Raw genomic sequence first — 6009 nt, 5'->3', positions numbered from 1 at the left:
TCAACCATTCGGTTCTTGAACCAACCGGTACAACCCTAATCACTACAGTTTAGCAACACTATGATTGCTTTGATCATTTTGCACTAAAATAGACTTTTTTTTTGTTCTAATTGTGTTCTTTCTCATAAAACTGTTTAATTTATGTTGATTTTTTTTGTGAATGCTGCTGACATGATGCTATGTGCCTGTGATGCTGCTGCAAGTAAGTTTTTCATTGCATCTGTGTATACCTGTACTTCTGCATATTACAATAAACTCGACTTTGACTTTGCAGCTGTAAAGAGCTAGTAGTATAAATGGTTGGATAATGAGACGAAGCACTTTATTCTTGATGTTAATGGGTTGTTTCTAAGAGCTTTGCAAAACCAGATATTTAATAATTTCTCCAATGGAATAGTTATGACTCTTCCCCTCCACTAGGGGCTCCGTTTCCATTATTGCCCCCTGTTGTGGCAACCAGAACTGCTGTAAATATTCAGCAGGTCAGGCAGCATCTGTGCAGAAAGAAACAGAGTTAATATTTCAGGTTGCTGATGTAGCATCAGAACTAAAAGATCATCACTCTGAAACATTAACTTTGGTTTTCTGTCTGCACAGGTTGACTGGCCTGCTGGGAATTTCCTATGTTTTTATCTCAGATTTCCAGAATCTGCAGTATTTGCTTTCGGGTTGACTAGTAATTGGTGACACAAGAGGCTGCAGATGCTGGAACAACAAACAAGAAGCTGGAGGAACGCAGCGGGTCGGGCAGCATCTGCGGAGGGAGATGGACAGTCGACGTTTCAGGTCAAGACCCTTCATCTGGACTGAAAGGTAGAGGGGAGATGGCCAGTATAAAGAGGTGAGGAGGGGAAGGGGTGGAGCAAGAGCTGGCAGGTGGATCCAGGTGAGGGGGTTGCAGGCAGATGGAGCAGGGGGAGGGTGGAGGCAGCGACAGAGGCTGGGAGGTGACAGAAGATGATGGAATCTGATGGGAGAGGAAGGTGGTGCATGGAACCAAATAAGGGAGGTGGGGAGGGCAGGTGGGGAACAGTGGGGGAGGGGAGGGGACCCAGTGGGAGGGGTGTGTGGGTGATGGGCAGCTGGAGTGGGTGGGGGAGGTGAACGAAACGAGGCGATGGCGGGGGCTGGGGGTAGGTGTAGGTGGAACTGGGTCGACCAGAAGAGAGGGAAGGGACAGAGGGGGAGCAGGTTGCCTGAAAATGGATAATTCAATGTTCAGACTGGTTTCGCTGCTACAGCAGGGGCACAGTGCTTAATTTAAAGGCAAGAGTTCAAATGTTTAAATTTAGTTATAAGTCTGGAATTTAATAAAACCTAGTCCTGATGGCTGCTAAACTAGCAGATTATTGTAACAATGCATTGGTTCACTAATGCTCTTACCTTGTCTACCTATGGCCAATAGCTAACTAGGGATCAGCAATAATGCCGGTCTTGCTAACAATGCCAAAATTCCCAAGAAATTAGTAAATTAAAATAAACAAACCTCTATCCTCCTCCCAACTTGTAGACTCGTGAAGTTTGGTCCTGGCAGGATAAGTCTTGTGGAATTTCCGGGACAGTCAATCCATGATTCCCCAGCTGGAGTCACATCCTCAAAGTTTGGGAGAACCTTAATAGATTCCCTTAATAGGGCAGCACAGTGGTGCACCTCACAGAGCCGCTGGCTCATGGCTCCAGCGTTCTGGGATCATTTCTGACCTCCGGTGATGCCTGTGTGGAATTTGCATGTTCTCCCTGTCACTGTGCTCTGGTTCCCTCCCACATCCCAAAGATGTGCAGGTTGGTAGGTTAATTGGCCGCTGTAAATTGCTCCTAGTGTGTAGGTGAGTGGTAGAATCCGGGTGCGAAGTTGATGGGAATGTGAGCGAGAAAATAAGTGGGGAGAATGGGATTGCACAGTACGTCAGCACAGACTCAATGGGCCAAATGGTCTCTTATGCAAAGGTGGAAATTTCCTTCCTGACAGGGAAGCTGTTCTTTTCTCAGTCAATTGCTCTCTGTGGATTCACAAGAGACTGCAGATGCTGGAATCCGGAGCTGGTCTGGGTACAGACCGTCTGCAATTAAATGGACCTTCAGCCTATTCAAAGCAAGACAGTGTTTACATAACCAATTTTACAATCTGCGAGTGTTTTAAAGCCAATTAAGTACTTTTGAAGTGTAGTCACTGGGTGCAGTGAGAACTTCTGTGAGAAACATCTGATTGTTGAAACAGTCATGAGCTGATACAATCAATGCTTTATGGGCCTTTTGTAAGTGACTGGGTTAATAATATAGAAAGTAAGACCACCTGCATGGCTAAATAAACAAAAAACACAAGGCTTCTGGTTTCTTACCAGATTTTAATTGAGGTTTTTGTACAATAAATTAATCTGCCAAAGCAGTCGTGTAAACAAGCGAGGTAATACTGCACAACCAAAGATGGACATTGGAAGGACAACACTCAGCAAAGCAACAGAAATTAGCTATTATTAAAGTGAACTGCATCAAGAACAGGGCCTCTCTCTCTCTCTCTTACCCGTAGCAACTGAGGATTCAGGATTTCATTACCAAGTGTATGGTGACGTTACCTATACTGTGGGGTTTCATTTGATCCTTTCGCTGAGGACGTTCTTTGGAGCCTGGTGTGACATGCACTTTGTATCTCAGGAAGGGTGGTAAATTCAGCTCTTTTGACTAATATGCAATTCCCTTTTCTTGGTCACTAAATAACACTGCAAGAGCTTCACATCCACTGGACCACGTGCACACCCTGTAAACAACACCACTGCCACTGGCGTAGGTAGTACGCAGTGGGTATGTCACTGGACCACGTGCACACCCTGTGAACAACACCACTGCCACCAGCGTGGGTAATACACAGTGGGTACGTCACTGGACCACGTGCACACCCTGTGAATACCACTGCCACCAGTGTAGGTAATACACAGCGGGTACGTCACTGGACCACGTACACACCCTGTGAACACCACCACTGCCACCGGCGTAGGTAATACGCAGTGGGTACGTCACTGGACCACATGCACACCCTGTGAACAACACCACTGCCACCGGTGTAGGTAACACACAGTGGGTATGTCACAGCAGAGAACAATGAGCTCTTCAATTCTGCATACCTGCTCACATATCACTTTCCACAGACAGTAACTCACTCCTGCATGTGACCAAACATTCTTTCCCTCAGTATTACCACTCCTGCCCCAACAACTGTGCTCAAAGCATATTCGAATCGGGCAAGGTAACATGACCATTCTGGCAATCTCCCACCGAGATTTCGAGAGAAAAATCTCGCAGGTTTCCAGCCACATGTCAGTTCAATTCTCCAACCCACTTCTGATCTCCATCATCTTCCTCTCTGGTTATTCCAAAGAAGCTAATTGGGAATTCGGGGAACAGAACGTCCACTTGCTTACTCACACTGCAGCCTCCAGGAACTGCCCAACGATTTCAGCTCTTATTCTGTGTCCCACATTTTTCAGACAGCAGCTACTGGTAATGTTCCTGCTACACCAATATCACCTCCTCTAAACCCTTCTTTTGTTTCTTGCTCCATTACCACCGTCCCCACTCTACACTATTATCTGCTGTTATCCTGTTTCCCACCTTCCCTTCTGATCTTCCTTCTCCCCCCCCACCCCCGTCCTTGTTCAAAACTTGCTACACCTCTAGCTTTTCCAAGTCTTCTCTCCACAGATGCTGCCCGACCCACTGAGTATTTCCAGCAGCTTCTGTGTTTATTTTTAGTTCTGTTGGGGACTGGGCAGCGGGGCATATTTTAAGGGAGGAATTTCTCTGAACAGGTGAGGGGGAGACAGAGGAACCATTTGCTCACCCAATCAGGGCAGCTGATAGAGAGAGGGCAACCTAACATTAATCTGGAACAGACTCTAAGCAGGTTCACAGGCCAATGCAAAGGGGGAGGGGGAATTGTGCAGCTAACCTGAATATCCAGGTCGAGGTGAGGACATCTGTGGCGAAGGGGGTGGAATAGATCTAACTTCCCTCACATAGCAGCTTTCCTTGTGGGGAAATGCAGAAGTTTCATCCAATCCACATAGGAAAGGTTTAGAGGGATAGGGACCAGATGCCGGCAAATAGGGCTAGTTCAGGTAGGCAACTTGGTCAGCATGGACGAGTTGGGCCAAAGGGCCTGTTCCTGTGCTATATAACTCTGCTTCACTGCTGTATAACTCCAAGACTGTGCCCCTCCATTGGATGCACTGCTAAGCAGGTGAGAATATTCTACATTAAAACTCCAATAATCCAGCACTCTTGGGTCTTTGGTGGTGCTGGACAAGCAGATTTTCCAGACTATTGGATGTTATAGAATATTAATCCTCCAACACACTTTTAATTCACTTTTTTTTAGATGTTAAACAGTAGAATAATACATTTTCCAATGAATCCAGAGAGCTTAAGTGGAGTGTGAGAAACAGGACCAGGTGAGTTTTAACAGAGCATGGGAAACAGGGCAAGGTGAGTTCTAAGGGAGTGTGGGATCTAGGACCCTAAGGAAGGGAGGGTCGGAACTGGGGCTCCGGTGAGCGAAAGGGAGAATGGGAGGCCGGTGAGTGGAAGAGAGAACCCGCACCCGGTGAGCCAAAAGCCGAACCATCAGAATTTCTGAATTGTTGGGTGGTAGATTATCAAAATTTTGCTGTACGTTTCCTTCAAGAGACGGTGGCGCCAGGGCTGGAGGTCACACCTTTATTGGGATCTCCTCACAAGTCAAAAGTGAAATCAGGACGAGAAGCAGAGAATGCTGGAAACACTCAGCAGGTCAAGCAGCATCTGCGGAGAGAGAAACAGAGTCAGTGTTTCAGGTCAGAGAACTAAGGAGAGAACCAAGTGTTATTTTGGTCATGAGGCGGGGGCTGTAGTGCCACCACTGATGGGAGGGTAAATTGCAGTGTGACATGTTTACATAGCTCTAGTACTAAAGAAAGAGGAATTTACAATATAAAAATAAGGACAGATCATTTGTCGTTATATGAAGGTACAAAACCTGTCCTTGTTTTTTTTACTGGGTACTGAATGACTTCCAGAAGACAATTTGTTTTCTCTCTTTCCCTGTTCTGACAAAGGGTCTTTGACCTGAAACGTTAACCCTATTTCTCACTCCACAGATGCTGCCTGACTTGCCATGTGTTTCCAAGACTTTCTGTTTTTATTTCAGAATTCCAGCATCTGCCGTTTTTTGATTTTCATTTACCGGTGAAAACATGAAGCACTGTTTCCGTGAAAGGAGCAATGGAAATACAGAGAGTCAGGATTGAAAGCTCTGGGATTTGATTGGGTGAGGGGACATGGAGCTGGATTGAAACTCAAGCCCCATGCAATGTAACTGAATGACAGAGCATCTTACTTCTGTTCCACTCTCCACTCAATCATTCTCCAGCTGGAAGTTAAATCTTGGATGAATGAAAAGAGGAATCATGCACAAAGTGTGTTGAATCTGGACAAAAACATATACTGCAGTGTATAATAAGAAAAGCAATATACAATTCTCTTCCAAAGCAATTTTAAATACACCTATATACTCAAACAATTAATCGTTCTGTCATTTTCCCTGTTTGAACTTTCAATCTGCACAAATCATCTTCATGCATGCAATATATTTTAATCAGCAGGTCCTATTTATAGGAAGTGTCATTCATGTCATAATATGCTTGTAGTTTGTTCCGACAGAATTCAAGCATGAAGTAAAACCTAACTGAAAAGAGCAGAGAACGGAACAGGCTGTTCTGTTTAATTCTGATGGAAGATCATCAAGCTGTGAAGTTTTTTCTCTCCAAAGAAGTTGCCAGATCTGCCGGATAACACCAGCATTTTCTGTTTTTATTCCAGATTTCCAGCATCTGCAGTAATGTTTTTGCTTCTTAAATACAATAAATATCCATTACAAAAATTAGATATGATCAATGAAGATATTTCTCAAATTTGCAGAATATATTATGCTTAACTTTCCATTTACTAAAGTCCAACTTTTCAATAAATTATTCTAAT

The 6009-nt window shown here is 44.6% G+C and overlaps 1 protein-coding gene across 5 annotated transcripts in view; it reads right to left on the bottom strand.

Annotated features, from left to right (window-relative positions):
- Window positions 1-2329: 2329 nt before the first annotated feature.
- LOC127585242 (AP-3 complex subunit beta-2) overlaps window positions 2330-6009 on the bottom strand; it is a 128735-nt gene continuing 125055 nt past the window's right edge. For 4 of the 5 annotated variants that reach the window (XM_052042545.1, XM_052042548.1, XM_052042543.1 and 1 more), the window contains one exon: window positions 2337-4794. The gene's annotated coding sequence lies outside the window, so the exon portion shown is untranslated. Of the gene's footprint in view, window positions 4795-6009 lie in introns of all 5 variants that reach the window. The other variant, XM_052042547.1, reaches the window with a different exon arrangement.

Source organism: Pristis pectinata, chromosome 32 (assembly GCF_009764475.1).
Source record: "Pristis pectinata isolate sPriPec2 chromosome 32, sPriPec2.1.pri, whole genome shotgun sequence".
Classification (NCBI taxonomy): Eukaryota; Metazoa; Chordata; class Chondrichthyes; order Rhinopristiformes; family Pristidae; genus Pristis; species Pristis pectinata.
Note: the sequence above shows the minus strand (reverse complement) of the source record. Positions and strands in the feature narration are given on the sequence as shown.